Source organism: Amblyomma maculatum, unplaced genomic scaffold (genome assembly GCF_055883805.1).
Source record: "Amblyomma maculatum isolate TAMU_Amacu unplaced genomic scaffold, ASM5588380v1 scaffold_86, whole genome shotgun sequence".
Classification (NCBI taxonomy): Eukaryota; Metazoa; Arthropoda; class Arachnida; order Ixodida; family Ixodidae; genus Amblyomma; species Amblyomma maculatum.
Genome location: NW_028146811.1, coordinates 41,889 through 60,811, shown reverse-complemented (window position 1 = coordinate 60,811; position 18,923 = coordinate 41,889). Strand labels below are relative to the sequence as shown.

The window sequence follows — 18,923 nt, the reverse complement described above, 5'->3', positions numbered from 1 at the left end:
CTCCCAAAGCTGCTCCAAAATGCTTGAGCCTGTTTCCACCCCTGCTTAATTCCTTTTGTGCAATGACTAGCAAATGAGCTGCCAAGCCTTGCAGTGGTGACTTACTGCTATTTTAACATAAGAAAAAGTAATTTGAGAACCAGAGTGCGAGTTGAAGGACTCAGTGTGCCTCACAGTTTACGGGTTCACAAAAATATTGTGCACAGCGCAATGAACGGTACGATGGCAGTTTCACAGAGTAACAGCCATGTAATTCAGTCTCTTTTTCTTTTCTACTCAAATACAAATAGCCTTAAAAGCCCTCACACACTATAATATAAACCTAGCTACCACAGTGGAAGTTTTCTTTGCAAGCATTGCCGTGCATATTAATGAAAAATACATGAGTCACAAGGCCCCAATAGGTTCTTGTTTATGGTCTAAACAACGAACTTCCATGTTAATGAAGTGTAAAGCATTGCAAGGCTCATCTGCAGAAAATGTTTTCGTAAATGAGTCGTACATGTCCATATTAACAGGGTCCATATTAACGAGGCATTGCTGTATATGCTAACCTATTTATTTTTTAGTCATGGTAATGACACAAACAGCCAGGCTGTGTGTTTTTAAACTGTGGGACTCAAGAAGGACATTTCTCTCTGGAAAGTGTGAGAGATAATTACAACACTGTGTTTCATGGAACAAAACTTTGATCAGTGGAAAATATGTCGGCTTAACTTGCTCTTAAAACCTTTATACAACATATTAAAATGGGTTTTATGGAGACTGCAAAAACACTGCTAGGAAAGAATAAATGCCATTGTACTAGGTAGCAATGCTTCTTCTCCTTGTTTCTTCATGCAGTTTCCTCTTTTCTTTTTCCACAAGCTATCCCTACAGAGCACTCGGATCAAGCCCTTCAGAATTTACGCAAAGTGGCGATAGGACAAAGTACAGAAAGCATGTGTATGTGTACTTGTAATGCACACTGTAGTTACCCACCTCGTATACATTGGCCTCAGAGTGCTGCTTATTCTCATCATGACCTCAAAAGCATGCCCCCCCTTCCAATACAAACCATCTGATAAGAGACTACAAAACCATCTGAGCATTGCTTATGACACACACGTCATTTATACTCACTCTACCTATGTTATCTCAATGCATTCCCAACCTGCAAAAAGAATATATTACATTGGCAATTACGGATGGCACTTCATTTCATATTGAGCACAATGTATAGTCTCAATGCATTATCAACCTGTATAAAGAAAGTGTTACATTGGCAATCAAAGATGGCACTTCGTTTCATATTGGGCACAATGTATGTTGTGCAGTACATTTCTAGAGACAGCTCTTTAATCCTTGTAACAGCAATGACAAATTCAACATACATTCTTAACATCACTGAAGAGCCACATTGAACAAAATTCTAAATAGTAATGTTGAAGCCAATTTTTGAGGCCTCTCTAGAGTGCAAGCAGATGACGGAAGCAAAGGTTCTGTCTTAGATGAAAAGGCTGCAGAATTTCCGCTAGTTTGTTCAGGAGAACATTATTACATGTTGTTTTATGTGTTTGCAATGTTCAATGTGACCAAGGTGGACATCTGTTTTCCTTGCATAGCAACCTTAAATCTACACCTCAAGTAAATATGACCTGGCAGAGCATGACATGGTTCATGACATGCAGAACATGTTAATATAATATGTGCCGAGTAATCATTCACGATGGTGGCAGCCCCAGGGTTTGGTTCTAGGGGGAGCAAAAGGGCTTCCTTTTAACCAAAAAAGAATAGCAACAATTTCCTTGTTTACTTTTTATTTGTGAAACAATACCATGCGCTTTGTTGTTAAGCAGTAAATGGCAAACAAAGTAAATGTTTTAACTTAACTCATGCTTTGCATACAACGGTTCTGTGAGCAATATTCATATATAATCATTTTTATATTTAGTTTACAATATCATAGCTTTAATAATAGTGTTCTACTTCCAAGGTCTTTATATCTTGATTTGAAAAATGACCAACCAGTGGAATATTTTACTTGCTAGAAGCCTTCAAAGGGGGGAGGGGGGGGAAGCTCATTTAGCTTCCACAGCTGCATCCCGACCATTTCACTTGAAGCTGACTCCAAGAGGAAAGCTTACCCATCTTTATGCCAGCAAACCATGCATACCAAGTATCTCTGCTGAATTTAATCAAACTTTAAATAAGTAGAGTGGTCTAGGCTAGTGAAACAAACATAGAACTAATCAGAGTTGATTGACCTGGTCTCCAGTGGCTTTTCATTTGCCGTGGTATTTCTGCAGTCAGCGACTTCTTTATTTAATGGCCCCAAGAGCAAAGCATCAGTTCTACAGTTGTAGATAGTGTTGAAAAACAGCTTCCCACAATGTTTGCATCACGGTATGATTTCCATAGATTTACTCACTGCCTTCCAAATCGAGCTACCATGTGACTAGCTGCTCACACATATCTCTCACCCACATCATGTAGAGCCGAGCCACACCATGGAGAGCACTTCTGACAAAGCCGATTTTGTTCTCTGAGCCATGTTTTGGGACATTGAAGTGAAATTGCTGTCATGCAGATGCAGCCTTTATTGGGCGTGTTGCCATTTAAGATCTTGAAAAAGATATTAGGCAAAATAGAAGGCACCTTGGTGCAAGCATTTCTGTCAGCTGTTTTGGAAGACAGTTTACTACTTCCATTTTGATACTAATTGTTCTTGAAGGCAATACTTTAAATGCTAACTATATTGTCTTAATCATTATAAGATTCAATAATGAAACCCAAACTAGGCCAGGCAACTCTCAACAGCCCATAGCTGGCTTAATTCACTGGGCTAGGGCACGTCGACTTTTGAAAGCTAGGACACCTGGTATATAACACACTCCATGGTCTCTCTCTTTTTTTTAGTTGTTCTAATGTCACAGCCGCCTTCTGTTTTAAGTACATAACACAATATGCTAGGATTTGGTTTCTGGAACTCTAGGATTAAAAGAATGTATTCTATTACACACATCAATGCTTTACACACATAAAGCAGCAGCACAAAGAGAGCCCTGTGGAACAAACATGTAGTAACAACAGGGTGAAGTGCAGCTAATGTAAATACCATAACTGCCATCCAGGGCAATAATTACCCTGGCTCTAGTCTCACATAGCAATAGCTACGCATGTTTCATGCCAAAATCAATCAGTTGTGAGTGAGCTGTTTTTCTGTTCAGGTAATGCCATTGAGTCTCCATTTCCTTTTCACACATCTGTTCCATATTTCATTTTAATTTTCCTTTAGGGGGATGGGGTGGGAGTCGAAAGAGAGCTTGCATTTGTTCATACTTGAGGCAATTCAATGTAAATCCTATTCCATAACTGGTATCTTGCCTGGGTTGCGCTGGTTCAGGCGTCACTACATTATTTTAGCTGTACGCTAGAACCGTTCACCATATCATTCCTTTTTGAATGTTCCTTTCACCATTCGTGATTTCAACACCTAGTGAATGTCCCCATTGCAGATTCTCATCTTTTATCCTGACTGCACACATATACCCTGGCATCAAAGGGACCGGTGCGTGCTACTTTTGCAACTAATAGCTCTTTATTAGGCTGACTTACGCCCACAAAACAATAAAACAAAACGGCTTCGTCAATAGTAGCAATCCTGCTCATCGGTCGTCGAACTATGAATGCACGTTCATTCGACAGTGCTCAATTTAAATTCGGCGTAGAAACATCTAAATAGATCAGCGAAGGCATACTAGAAAAGTCAGAAAAGTAGACAGACGGTGTGGCGGCAGCTACGAACCATGCGAGCAAAGGCTAATTCAAATTTACGGTGGTGGCCATGTAAGCACTCAAGAACTGTAGTGAAGCGCTACTCATTTGGCAGCTGACGAGAGCCCATGATCACAGAAAAAAGCACGCCATGGTGATCCCGAGGCAAACGAACAGCGCCGAGGTGCCGAAATCGGTAGCACCCCGCGCGGGATGCGCGCCAGCTTTGAATGTCATTTGAGGGAGCATGCTATTGGACAGAATTGGCGATGCCCGGGCGCGCCAATCGGGACGCTGGAACGAACCGTCCAGCTGAACGGCAGTCAGCAAAACGAACGTGCAACACCCCTTCCGCACCACGTCTGCAAGCGGACAGAAAACGCTGCGCCCGCATACTTGCGGAGCGATTCTAAAAAGCAACCGTACAACGGCCTGCCACCCGCTGCCGTTCTCAGTTACGGCCGTAATTGTCCATAAAGTACAACTGAAGCGACGCGTTAATCTGCGGAACGAAGCAGCATTACTAGTTTCCGGAGCGCCGTCCGGCAAGGTATCAACCAAGACCGACTGAAATACAGACCTGCACAAAAAACCGGGTCCTATGGGACCTCGTGCGCCAACTTTCGTTACCTTTCTCATCGTTGAGGGCGCTCGGTTGACCTGCTCGTATGTCATTTTCATCATCATCAAATCACAAATTAAAAAAAAGACATCTGCCCAAGTTATTCTTTTAAAATTTTGCCTGTTTGTATTTTAGCGGAGAGTGTGTATGTTTATAATGTTTTTCTCTCGCCAGAAGGCATACCGAGATTCCGCTTTGTGCGACGGCACTGCAGTCAACCCTAATCTAAAAACATTGACTGCGGTTACTCGCTGCACATGCGCAGAACAGGTGCCTGTGCATTACAGCGTGGAAAGATAAATACTATAACGACGAAGAAAATTGACAGAATTAATAGACCCTTCTTATTAACAGGTTTACAGTAGCGCCAGGTTACCCGTAGTGTTCGTTCCCTAGCGGCGAAGGCTATGAACTAGAAGGTGCGCGCTGGAGCAGTGCTATCTGTGCAGGTCTGTATTTCAGTCGGTCTTGGTATCAACAGCGCGATCAAGCCCCGCACGATGGCAGCACCTCATCGCGTTGGCTCCTCCTCCCGCAAACTGTATACGAACGACACGGCGGCTCGCTAGCTCCGAGTTCAGACATAAAGTGTGCTAAACTTATTGGCATCTCGAATACTTAGCCGAATATGAGAATTTAATCACTCTTGAGAATCACTGATCAGCAGCAAATTGCTGGCAAGACCGAACACCACGGTACTACCAAGTTTCTGCTCAAGCCAGCTGCCACCGGTACATTACGGCTCACCGCTCTGCGATTAATGCGTCGCCATAGTTAATCATATCGTTATTTTATGGCGGCAGAATAGGACTCACAATAAGGAAGTTTCATGAGTACACCATTTCGACAGCTTTGATCAGTTCCAAAGCGCCGACCGCCGCGGTTTCGAAGAGAAATAATGTAGGCCTATCGACGATTAGGGGGGTTACGCACCCCGCCGTCGTTCGCCGCGCTCGCACGCTTCACCGCCGCGGTAAGTGTAACGTACCTCAGCCTGCTCGCAGCATCCCGCGCTTCGAACGTTGCGAACTTGTGCACTTTCATGATAAAGCTAAGACCGGCTAAGACGGGGCTTCAGTATGCAGATGCCTGGCTGTAGGCCGTAACTAGACTCCGGGCGCGACAGTAGACATCGCCTATTCAATACGGGCAAACGCGTACATTGTTCATGCAGAGACGCTCGTATGATTCGCGTACTCGGGTGCCGACGAGCAGCATCTGTGAACACACGCCGCGATTACCACGCTTAGGGAAGTAACCATGGTTTAGCCGGCCGTTGCGGACTAGATCGACGCCCGACGGCATTGTCGCCCGCTACACCAGCGCAGGAACGCCATATCACTATTTTTGGTATCCATAATACGCGATGATGTATATGTGTTATGATCTCACAACTATACAACCCAGCAGTCCTGATCCGCCATGAGAACTGCGATTGCAATCAACATACAGCTTGTCGAACTCAGCCAGGCCTACTCAGCGAGCATTGAAATGAGCAGCAGTGGTCTAAAAAACAGCTTTCGTGAAATGAAGCCCGTTGTTAGCAAAGAATAGCATGCTTTAGGTATTATGAGTAATTGGTCTCCTCCACATTAACTGTTTATCTAAATTTGCAATATTGCTACCGAGAGCCCGGTAATATTTAAAATCCCTCTCCGATCTTGCCTTTTTCCAGGGTTCACGTGACTTCAGTTGGCCCGGGGGTGATGCAGACCGTTTCTCCGATTTTCCGCTGGATGGCATCGACGGTTGAGAGCGCGTATTTTAAATTCTTGTTTAGTTAATGCTACACGTTTACGCTTGGCTGCAATATTTCTCGGGGAAGATTCCGATGCCAAATGATTTCTTGGCTCATGGGTCGCGTATACAGAGCCTGTGAAAGAGGGTGGCGTCAGGCCGTAACGTGGAAAGGTTCCGTACGAACTTTGAGCAACGCCGCTGCCTTCTTTGCATATTCCTAAATGGCTTCTGCGGTTCCGATGTCAGCCTTCCGCCGACGGTCATCGTCCATTTTTTATCTGCTAGTGCGCGCTGATGCCCATGCCAACACCATCCCTGAGGCTCCGTGCGTCGGCTAGCTTTGCCAAGCTGCCTCAATTGCTCCGGCGCAGCTTACTCCGGCGTTTGAGCACCATTTCATCACGGCGCGCTAAGCTGTTTCTAGGCCTGCACGTGCTTGACATAGCGATTTGCTTCGCGCTCGGACCAGGCCTCGATTCTTGGTTCGCGCCGTTACTCAAGAAAAGTGAACTAATTGTCTGCACTGCGCGCGTCGGTGGGGAGGGGGGTGAGGATGTGCTGCGAAGACGGTTGCTCGCCTCGGGCTGGGCAAAACGCTCCTCTCGGTGCCCGTGCCCCAAAGGAAGAAAGATAAGAAGCGAAAAAAAAATTTTTTTTTTTTTGCTCCTCAGCAACCCTCCCTTTTCATCTCATTCACAAGAGTGGATCCGCTGGCAACCATTTTCTCTTTGGTAACATCATATGTGCAAAGCACTATATCCAAAAGCTGTTCCAAAATGTTCGAGCCTGCATCTCCTATAGACCTCCGCTATATTTACAAAGGGACAAGACAATCGAGGTCGTGCTGTAGTCATCTGCGATCCCACAGTAGGCAATAAGCACGGGAGCAGCACTAGCACCAAGCTTTTCAAGACACATTATTGGGGTCTGAAGGTGCCTCTTTGGCAGACGAAATATCCATGTACTCGGGAATTTATCAGCACAGACATATGATCTAAAAGGATCATGTAGTAGACAATATAAGGGGCTTTGAGATGTATTCTGGATAAATAAAATAAAATAGATATCCACAAGATAGGCAGCGGAAATGTCATGCCCATTAATCTGAACTCCAAATTAGTATCGTTGCAAGAGTGTATCGAAGTGGTAGACTGGACATTTGAATCTATCAAGTCAAAATAGGTAAACGGATTAAGTCAGGCTACATGTTCAGTTACGAAGCGCACCAGCAAGCGTTACGTTTGTTGCTAGTCTGTTCCAAGTTTTTGCTAAAGTCGGCCTGCGTTGTATTATATACCTTTATATGCTGTGTTCGTTTGTCATGTCACAGATGAGTGCGAAGTTTTAAAGCCATTGAACTTGCATAAAAAGGAATCAGATTTGAGATTTTGTATTTCCGAAAAAGAAAACTGCAATTATCAAAGGTGTTTGGCCTTAGCAACGTGCTCCAAAAGATAATTCAAATGCTCTAAATCTCGTTTCATTGCTTCAAAATGGCTTTACTATTGCTCCCAAAGCTGCTGAAAATGTTTGAGCCTGTTTCCACCCCTGCTTAATTCCTTTTGTGCAATCACTAGCAAATGAGCTGCCAAGCCTTGCAGTGGTGACTTACTGCTATTTTAACATAAGAAAAAGTAATTTGAGAACCAGAGTGCGAGTTGAAGGACTCAGTGTGGCTCACAGTTTACGGGTTCACAAAAATATTGTGCACAGCGCAATGAACGGTACGATGGCAGTTTCACAGAGTAACAGCCATGTAATTCAGTCTGTTTTTCTTTTCTACTCAAATACAAATAGCCTTAAAAGCCCTCACACACTATAATATAAACCTAGCTACCACAGTGGAAGTTTTCTTTGCAAGCATTGCTGTGCATATTAATGAAAAATACATGAGTCACAAGGCCCCAACAGGTTCTTGTTTATGGTTTAAACAACGAACTTCCATGTTAATGAAGTGTAAAGGCATTGCAAGGCTCATCTGCAGAAAATGTTTTCGTAAATGAGTCGTACATGTCCATATTAACAGGGTCCATATTAACGAGGCATTGCTGTATATGCTAACCTATTTATTTTTTTGTCATGGTAATGACACAAACAGCCAGGCTGTGTGTTTTTAAACTGTGGGACTCAAGAAGGACATTTCTCTCTGGAAAGTGTGAGAGATAATTACAACACTGTGTTTCATGGAACAAAACTTTGATCAGTGGAAAATATGTCGGCTTAACCTGCTCTTAAAACTTTTATACAACTTATTAAAATGGGTTTTATGGAGCTTGCAAAAACACTGCTAGGAAAGAATAAATGCCATTGTACTAGGCAGCAATGCTTCTTCTCCTTGTTTCTTCATGCAGTTTCCTCTTTTCTTTTTCCACAAGCTATCCCTACAGTGCACTCGGATCAAGCCCTTCAGAATTTACGCAAAGTGGTGATAGGACAAAGTACAGGAAGCATGTGTATGTGTACTTGTAATGCACACTGTAGTTACCCACCTCGTATAAATTGCCCTCAAAGTGCTGCTTATTCTCATCATGACCTCAAAAGCATGCCCCCCCTTCCAATACAAAGCATCTGATAAGAGACTACAGAACCATTTGAGCATTGCTTATGACACACACGTCATTTATACTCACTCTACCTATGTTATCTCAATGCATTACCAACCCTCAAAAAGAATATATTGCATTGGCAATTACGGATGGCACTTCATTTCATATTGAGCACAATGTATAGTCTCAATGCATTATCAACCTGTATAAAAAAAGTGTTACATTGGCAATCAAAGATTGCACTTCGTTGCATATTGGGCACAATGTATGTTGTGCAGTAGATTTCTAGAGACAGCTCTTTAATCCATGTAACAGCAATGACAAATTCAACATACATTCTTAACATCACTGAAGAGCCACATTGAACAAAATTCTAAATAGTAATGTTGAAGCCAATTTTTTAGGCCTCTCTAGAGTGCGAGCAGATGCCGGAAGCAAAGGTTCTGTCGTAAATGAAAAGGCTGCAGAATTTCCGCTAGTTTGTTCAGGAGAACATTATTACATGTTGTTTTATGTGTTTCCAATGTTCAATGTGACCAAGGTGGACATCTGTTTTCCTTGCATAGCAACCTTAAATCTACACCTCAAGTAAATATGACCTGGCAGAGCATGACATGGTCCATGACATGCAGAACATGTTAATATAATATGTGCCGAGTAATCATATCACGATGGTGGCTGCCCCAGGGTTTCGTTCTAGGGGGAGAAAAAGGGCTTCCTTTTAACCAAAAAAGAATAGCAACAATTTCCTTGTTTACTTTTTATTTGTGAAACAATACCATGCGCTTTGTTGTTGAGCAGTAAATGGCAAACAAAGTAAATGTTTTAACTTAACTCATGCTTTGCATACAACGGTTCTGTGAGCAATATTCATATATAATCATTTTTATATTTAGCTTACAATATCATAGGGCCCAAAACAGCCATAGCAATACAGTTTCCCTATGCCTAGTACGTGAAAGAATGTCGATGTAAGATAACCTTAGCGCAAAAATTTTTTAAATGCGGCATTTGGAAGCAGAGTTATTTGCAATCAAATTTTGAATATCTGCGCCTTCGCGGCTTTCCTCCTCTTTTCAACTTTTTAGCGCGCGCAAAGGCTGGCCCTCCTCCAAGGCCTCGCCCGCTGACACGTCACAACTGATGCATCTGCGCTTTTACTTTTTTTGCTTAGCGCCGCACGCCGCAACTTCCGTTTTGTCGCGCTTGCTTGCCGACGCGCCGCCGGGGGCCTCTTGTCGTCTGCTTCATCGTCATCGCCCTTCGGCACGAACTCGCAAGTTTTGTTGCCACGCTATACATCCCTGGCGTTGACCTCACCTTCGATTTTGTGTTACGTCGTGTGCGCGACGGGTGCAGGACAGTTCTGGGCTAGACTGGTCGCTCTCTTGAGTTCGCGAAGGCAGTTATCGAAGCGCTGAATTGTTGTTGACGGGACATGAGCGGGAGGTTGTTACAGTGTGCAGTCCCTGGCTGCGAAGGTATTGCTAGTGACGGCAGGAAAAACATTCTGCACCAAGTGCTTCAAAACGCCAACCTCCGGAAACAGTGGCTGCAGCTCATCGGATAGCCAGCATCGGTGAACAAAGCGTTTATCTACGTTTGCTTTACCAGGATATGTGGTTCGCGATTGGGGGATCCCAACAAGACTGAGTCTGCGTGAAGGAGCGGTACCAACGCTGTTTCTTCCAACCCTGCCGGTAAGTGTAAAATGAAAAGATTGTGATAATATTAGCTTTAGGCGCGTTATCACAGTAGTGTGGATTGTTTTTTTTAACTCAGGCGATCTTGCTCGGCGTTGTGGCATGCATATAGCAAGATTTGTCATGATCACTGTGAACTACACTGCTCAAAATAAACCAGTGGCGAGCTTACGATGGGATTTTATTTTTTAATGTTACGCTAGTCGACCCCACGCACCAATGCACCCATATAAGCCGTATGCTATCATCGTCGGGGTTCAGCAGCGGATTCTTCAACGGCGTGTACTTATGGGGGTCGAATCCCTTCTCGGTACTCATTCGCCGAAGTCGCTTTTCGAGCTCGGGGGCCATAATATCCGTACCGCAGCAAGGGCATGAGATGTTAGCGAAAGACTAGAAATTCAGAATCGAGATCGCAGAGAACGGTCTTCCGGGCGTTGCGGGGGAACTCTCTCGTGCACCTTGCCCGAACCTTGAAACCTTCGTGTTTAGGCTCTTCTTGCGTTTGACTATACGATGCCCCTTCGTGAAAGATAACGATCGATTGTAAAGAAAAAAAAAAGGAAGGGGATGAGGAGAAGGGGACTGCGTAGTTGTGCGCTGTGGTGTAGTTTGTCAGTCGCGGTTCGGCGTCAGCTGACTGCAACGGTGAACGCGCGCGCCGACAGGAAGTAAACAAACTCTGTTCGGTGCCCGATTATTATCGCAGCATGACTCCCGCCCTGTAGCATTTTTTTTTTCTTTTTTTTACGCCATGTGGTGTTTGTACAGAGCGCACTCTGAAATGTCGCGCGAATGGAGCCGCGTCCAAGTTCACCAACCGAGGCAGCCAGGAAAGAAACACGTGAAACCGAGATGGGCGTTGATAAGAAGAAAGAGAAGGAGGGACACTGTCAGGAATGAAGAGATTGAAACAGAAAAAAAAAGTGCCAAGAGGCTTTACCCTTCAGCAAAAAGGGGGGAGGGGGGGGGGATCGCAAAATAAACGTTATCACTCGCGTGAACTGGGCGTGAACTGGCTTAGTCGCTCAAAGTTGTGCCTCTTTATCCCTAAGCGATCAGCTGCCGATCGGAAGTGTGAGAGTTGGTTTTGACAGGAGCATAGAAAAGAGTTATACACAACTAGATTTTTCCTGCGGAAAGGGCGGGGGGGGGGGGGGGGAGAGAGATAAACCGCAACAAGGGAAGAGGACTTCTCCAAATGGCTCACCGACAGCAATAAGAGCAGGAGCCTTCTCCGGTTCCTAACGGAAAATAATTTGCACGGGTTCTTATAATATGCCTTATGGCAAGCTTGCGTAATAAAAAAAAAAAAAAAGCGCACGCATGCAGTAGTGCAACGATCGAGTGACACAGTTCGGCACAATGTTACAAGTGGCTCACAAATGCACATTTATTTTTGTCCCAGATTTTCCAGGAACAGCGGGTACAGATCATCAGCCAGCTGGATGGAATGGAAGTGGACCTCGCAGGAGATGGGCGTTGCGACTCCCCGGGCTACAGCGCCAAGTACTGCACGTACAACGTTGTTATCATTCAGACTGACCATATTCTACAATGGGAACAGGTAAGAATAGGAGAGGTAAGGCAATGCTGCGATACGAAAATTGGCAAGCTGCAACTCCTATTAACTGTGTGAAGTCAGCTGCAGTGCCCAATAGTGCGATCATGGGGCCTGGCCTCAACTAACGAGTCTCAGTGCAGTCTTTAACAAAAGGCGCCAATTTCTGCATATTATTAGGAGAAATTTATTTCAGCCTCACCAAGAGTGCCCTTGGCAAGTGCTGCTTGCATGTCTATATATAAAAAGAATCAAATTAATCATTATATAATACAAACAATTGAATTACAAAATGTTTCATCGTTGCAAACCACTGGGGAAGCGGTACATTTGCTGACACATATTATTATGTAATGAGGTTTTAATTTCATCTATCTATAAACTGCCACCCAGCTATCTGGACATATTGCAAGAGCAGCAAATCGCCCATACAGCACTACTTTGATGCTTGGCGCATTACTAAAGATGCATGCAGTTGCTTGCTTTAATAATTAGGGCGAATACATGGTAATAACATTATTCTATACTGCATTTACTAAGTCAAAAGCTGTGAGCAGGTCAAAGGGCTGTGAGGCAATAGAACCATGGATCCAGACAATCACAAGTCTATTTTGCTGCCCTGGGCCAGGGTAATGATGACCTGATCATCAGCATGTAGTGCAGCCTGTTGAACCACATATGCGATAAGCGTGATGGCCATGATAGACCATGCAGCAAATGCCTGCATTAGCTCCTTGCAAACAGGCAATGGATGAGCAGAGGTAATCTGTTTTGTATAAGTTTTTTTTTCTAAAGTTTTTCACTTTGATGTTGTTTGGAAGGTGCACGGCTCACACTTGCGGCATTTGTCAACCAATGATAAATTTAAGCGATAGGTAATGCAAATAGAACTTCACGGAAAAACCTTTTTACACATCCGCACATTACAGCAAGACATAGCCAAGAAAGAAACCCATAATGAAGTGAAGAAACAACATAATGTAAATGTGAGTGCTGAGACTGCGAGATTAATTTAATACTGAGGCAGCTTGGTTATAACGCCAGTAAGAAACACAAAAACAATGGGATGTTCTATACTTTCTTATACTGACAATTGTTTGGTCAACAACACCTCTTAGATTTCTTGTCACAGTAAAATAGCAGTACAAGACCAGGGCCCGCTTGCACAAAACACTCTTAAGACTGTCTTAGCTAAGTCCAGACTTAACTGGAGTCTAAAGAATAGGCCACTAGCATGGACGCTTAAGACTGGAGTCAAGACTGGGCTTTAGTCCTGACTTGAATAAGTCGCTTGTATGATTACGACTCTAGTGCTCTCTTGGTTAAGACACAAGGACGCCAGGTGTCTAAGTAGAAAAATTAGGGAAATACAGGGATGCGCTGGCACTGTATTTGCTGTAAGATGTACACATTCCGTCAATTTTGCGCTGTGTAAAATCCGTGCCATTGCTTTTTGCGGCTTAAGATTGTGTTACGAGGAAAAATGCCCCAAGTGGTTGCTGAGGTCGTTCTGGGAAGCCACTCTGGTGAACATGAACCCGAAGCGTTCGACGTTCGGAACACGAGCCGTCTTAAATAAGCTTGGTCTTTCTAAAGACACCATTTAAGTCTGGACTTAGCTCGGACTTTATCGTGCAAGCCGGCCCAGGTGTCTTTTAACGAATATGTTGCTAAAACTGTTTTCAACTGCAATGCAGCAGCTGTAAGCAGGTTCAGCATCTATGATTGACTAGAATACACACCAACACTACCAACTCATCAGTCAAATATATATATATATATATATATATATATATATATATATATATATATATATATATATATATATATATATATATATATATATATATATATATACCATTGGCGCGTTGTTTTTCCTTCCGCTTTGCATTTAATGCTCTTTATTCCAATAATCATCATAAGAGGAATTCCCGTAAATGTCAACAGTATAAACATGAAAAAAAATGTTTGCCTTGCACTCGCAGACTGTTTGCTCCTTTAAATGCTATATATATATATATATATATATATATATATATATATATATATATAGATATGTATATATGTACATTTTTTACAGATTCATGTGCTTTCAGGAAGCTAAACTGCATTCTCATGAACTCCCTGTTCCTGAAGGACATTCGACAACTCTCCCCTAAAGCCCAAACATCCTCCCTTGAATCATTTCATAATTTGGTCATCAGATTTGCTCCCAAATCAATTGCATACTCGGATGATGGGATGCAAGCAAGGTAAGTTGAATGAAAGAGAAGGATACGACATTATTTTTTACTCCAGTGCCAGTACGCATTCCAACTTTTCTGCATTGCATATGCAAACAATCAATCCTTGCTTGAAGCATTTAATGTATGTTCATAATATTGTCATTGTAAAAGGAACAGAGGCCAGAGCAAATAGAACTCAGTAAAAAAAAAAAAAAAAAACAGAAGTTCATCTATGAAAGCCTGTGCTTCATTCGCACCATATCCTTTTCCTCCTTTCGATTCTTCAACTTGCTAAGTAGCCCAACTAAGCAGATCGCGTTTAGTTAATGCTACAATAGCCACTACGACCAGCACTCCCCTTAGTACAGTGCTTGATCTGGAGCTGTCATGTTATCAGGCCAGGTAATATGAGACCTTACAATTACGACTCACAGGAGTCAATTCTGACATGTGCCAAAAAAGGGCACCCACTATGTCAAGTGAATCCCAACTCCTGCTCAAAGTATGCACCCAATGAGAAATTTTCCACAATCCTTCCATCCTGACATTAAATACTCTGCTGTAAAATTAGCTGAACCTATCTTGTGTCTTTCTCTTCGAATCTCAAGACTGCTGCCATGTCAAAGGTAGTTTTCATACATTTTGAGGAGACTGCAGTGCACACTTCTGATATTCTAATAATGCTTCATATAATATCGTAAAACATACTTGCTAGCATGGTAGCACTAGCCATTCTATAATCCCCTTCCATAGAAAAAGTGAGACAGGAGGCTGCAGACTGCACAGGCCATCTAAGGGTCCTCATTGGAAGTCACTGCTCTTATGTTAAAATAGGCAGATGGGATGACATAAAGAACGAAGTTGAGGACAAGCATGAAGCGCAGGCTGAAAAAACACCTCGTCTCTCTTTTGTGCTCCTCATCTTAGTGCAGTCCCAAGACAAAGGCAGTTTTTAAAGAACTGGAAGTTATCAGCGCAAGTTTCCGACCCCTCTAGAACCATCTCGAATGTCCCGAGGCTACTGTATTGAAGCTGCAAGAATGCTCAAGGTTCACTTGACCACTTGAACTAATGATGATCGCTAGAATACAACAGCAGGGAGAACACAGGTGATTCACGATATGATGTTGTATAGCCCATGTCATACATTCATTTTGCTGCTTGGAGATCATTTCATCACATTCTTAATTCTAAAGGCGCTGAACATAGTAGCTAAATCAGAAGCAATTTCTGCTGCAGTGTTGTGAATATAATGTATAATGGTTCCTTATGGTAGCCTCTTCTGTATAATTTTGCTGGTAGGCAACAAGAAACATTTTTTTCCAAAGTATGAAAAATTAATTCATATTTACCTTCTTTATAGGTCACATCTGGCTGTAATTCACTTTAATGAAAATTCCTCAAGGCTCCAGGCACAGACAAAAAAAGGAGATGACCGCTGGAAAGTAAAGATGGCAAAAGCAAGGAAAGGACATTTCAGTGTCGCTCCAGTGAAAACGCAGCCTACGTTTTGTAAGTTCAAAGTTTGTTCTACTTATAATATTACACGAAAAACTAAGTGCACTGTTGTAATCTCGATGACTATTTCATGCAGCGTACGTCCACAAGCTCCTCCAAGATGTGGAGAAACGGTCTGAGGGCTCTTCGCACAGAGAGACAGCTGCAAGCACAGCTTCAGAGCGTCACTTTATGACGGATGCCTATGAAAGACCGTCAAAAGAAGAACTGATTGCTGCTCACAGACACAGATTTGCTCTTCACAATGACTAGTCAATTACACAGTACAACTGTCAGTGTGCTTAACCTAAATGCTAAACAGACTGGCATCATTTTTTTTTAAATACACAGCGCAACAAACATAGGACAAGCGAGTAGATGGGAACAGCGCTGACTATCAACTGCATGATTTATTGAAAGAACACTAATATATACAAAAATGCCCTGAATGTTTTATCTACGAACATGCGCACTTGGTTGTCAGAGCATTTTTGTATATATTCGTGTTCTTTCAATAAATCATGCAGTTGATAGTCAGCGCTGTTCCCGTCTACTCGCTTGTCCTATGTTTGTTGCGCTGTGTATTTTTAAAAAATGATGCACCAACTAGCTCAACTCACAGTTCTTTTTAGACTGGCATCAGCGCCGCAAAGAATTGGCCACTGGAGCCAAGAAAATTGTTTCAATATGTTTGCTGCGGCTGACAATAGCTGGAGCGCAGTTTCATATGGCTTTTGTTGTCTGAGTGAGTGCAATCTTGTACCCATATCTCTGCGTTTTCCTTGTGGCTGCGGCTAAGCAAAAGTGCACACAAAACATGTTGCTGTTTGCTTATCGCGGCAACTACACATGGTGTGCGACCGCTCGCAGGCCTTTCAAGTATTATATCAAAGCTGCCGCTTGAAACAAAAGTAAAAAAGGCAGAGCAACTGTGGGTTCAAGGTGTGTAAGGCTAGATTGCGAATAATTATGCCAGTCAGAGTTTTTGAGGCCAAACTAGAAGTAAATGGAAATTTCAAGTGAGCCGGCTTCACAAGTGACCATGTAACATCTCTCTTTTCATGGGCTTGCTGTTCCCCATCCGTTAAGCTACACAGTTTACAAGACAACAGTGTAATTATGCTGATTATTATTATGTGCGCGAAATAATACAGTGTTCTTAGCGGCAATTTAAACTGCTGAGCGACTCAATCAACTTCATTCAGATTTTTTTCCTCCTGTCGACAGAAAAACAAATGCTAAGGCAGGAACAAAAGGCTACTAATACAGTAGCTTGACGAGGTTTTTAGCCCTGTTTGACATGGACGACAGACAGTCATATTTTTACAGTGATCTGCTAGCGAAAAAAAAAAAAGATCAGCAAGTAAAAGAAATGTGCAATATGGACAGGGGCTATGTCGGAAACAAAGTGTGAGAAATGTACATGTATTTACATTCACTTGCCACTGACTCTTGTACACACTTTGAGTATCTTTAACGCGCAGAACATAAAAGAAAGACATGGTGACAAAAAAAATAATAAAGTGTCACATACATTCGAATGTACACCGGCTCAAGCATAAGAAACAACAAGGTTATAAAACTAAGAAAGCACAGTTTTTCGCCGAGGAGAGCAATTCTCTAGGAATAATCTCGAAATAAAGTCGTTTTCTTTGTTTCTTCGGTGCGTCCTCATCACTGCACGTCATGTGAAACCTTGCAAGGGCCAGATACAGCATGCGTATCCTAATACTACATGTTTACCGCGGCGGCTTGTACCTCTCCGGCTCTACCGCTCAGTCGTTTGTGGTGAAACTGCGCACGGAGCTTTGATATTACGGTAAACTTTATTTGCTCGTAGGAAGTTAGGTAAGGGTGCTTAATTCGTTGCTGCTGCGTACAATGCAAACCCGCAGTCTGTACCGGGATCGGGGCCGAAAGCCGCCAACGCCGGCACACGATTCCGCGGGTTCGCGCACGGCCGAGCCAGGTAGGCGCAGTTGTCTTAGGTAATTTACTATAAGGCAAAAGTTTATAATCTACAAACTTACTACGAGACAAAATGCAACCTCCGTGAGTAGTTTCACGCAATCAAGTCAACGGTTAAGACGGTAGGATTTTAAAAGCCGCCACAGTAATGATGCATCACAACAATGACTAACTCATTGCACCTGTGAAACCGTCGCTTATCTGTGCGCTATGTTCAAGCTAGTAAACACATTACTTACCAGCGTATGTTGTCGCCTTGACTTGATCCGAGGTGCGTATTTTGGTTTGGTGGACACAGGAACGGAGCAGCGGTTGCCTCCGAAATTTTGCTGCACTACGTAAGGCGCAGGGGATTGGGGCCCGACATTTAAAGCACCGACTATATGCTGTAAACCTGTAAGCCGACTTCGAAGTTCATTTCGCATGGGCGACACAAGAAACGAGAACATTCACAGGCGGAAAGTGCCCCGCAAGTACACTGCCAGGAACTGAAACGAGACCGCCGCTTGCGACCCTCGCCGCGATTGCCGTGGTGCCTGCGCGAAGGGCAAAGATGCGCGCGTGCGCGCGCGAGACCGGAAGTGCAGGAAAAAAAGCTTTGAAAAAATGTTTCTGTCTACAGAACATCCTAATTTTCTTTCCTGATAATTAAAAGTTAAGCGTATTTCCATTTTTCTGGCATAAGCGATAGTTTAATGGCTTTGTGACGTCGCAAAGAATCAGACCAATAGTCATTCGAAAACGCATGCACATAGCAGCGTTGCACAGATGAGGAGGAGGACTGGCAAAAGTCGAAGGAAAGAACGCGCCAACTTTCGAATGGGATTGTGGGACCTGCACTGCGCGTAGACGTGTATTATTGCGTTCAAATGTGTATCGCAGCATAATATAGCGACTGAGATAGTTTGTGAGGAGTGCTCGGGAGGTGTTTGTGGGCCCCTTCAATAATAGTGTTCTACTTCCAAGGTGTTTATATCTTGATTTGAAAAATGACCAACCAGTGGAATATTTTACTTGCTAGAAGGCTTCAAAGTGGAGAGGGGGGGGGGGGCAGCTCATTTAGCTTCCACAGCTGCATCCCGACCATTTCACTTGAAGCTGACTCCAAGAGGAAAGCTTACCCATCCTTATGCCAGCAAACCATGCATACCAAGTATCTCTGCTGAATTTAAGCAAACTTTAAATAAGTAGAGTGGTCTAGGCTAGTGAAACCAACATAGAACTATTCAGAGTTGATTGACCTAGTCTCCAGTGGCTTTTCATTTGCCGTGGTATTTCTGCAGTCAGCGACTTCTTTATTTAATG

General features: G+C 43.2%; 1 long non-coding RNA gene across 1 annotated transcript; it reads right to left on the bottom strand.

Annotated features, from left to right (window-relative positions):
* Nucleotides 1–11,731: 11,731 nt before the first annotated feature.
* LOC146170666 (uncharacterized) lies at nucleotides 11,732–17,967 on the bottom strand. The gene is made up of 3 exons (XR_014703146.1): nucleotides 17,858–17,967; nucleotides 15,506–15,591; nucleotides 11,732–11,879 (listed from the first exon to the last, which is right to left on the bottom strand). It is a non-coding gene; the product is annotated as an uncharacterized LOC146170666 (long non-coding RNA).
* Between the last annotated feature and the right edge of the window lie 956 nt (nucleotides 17,968–18,923).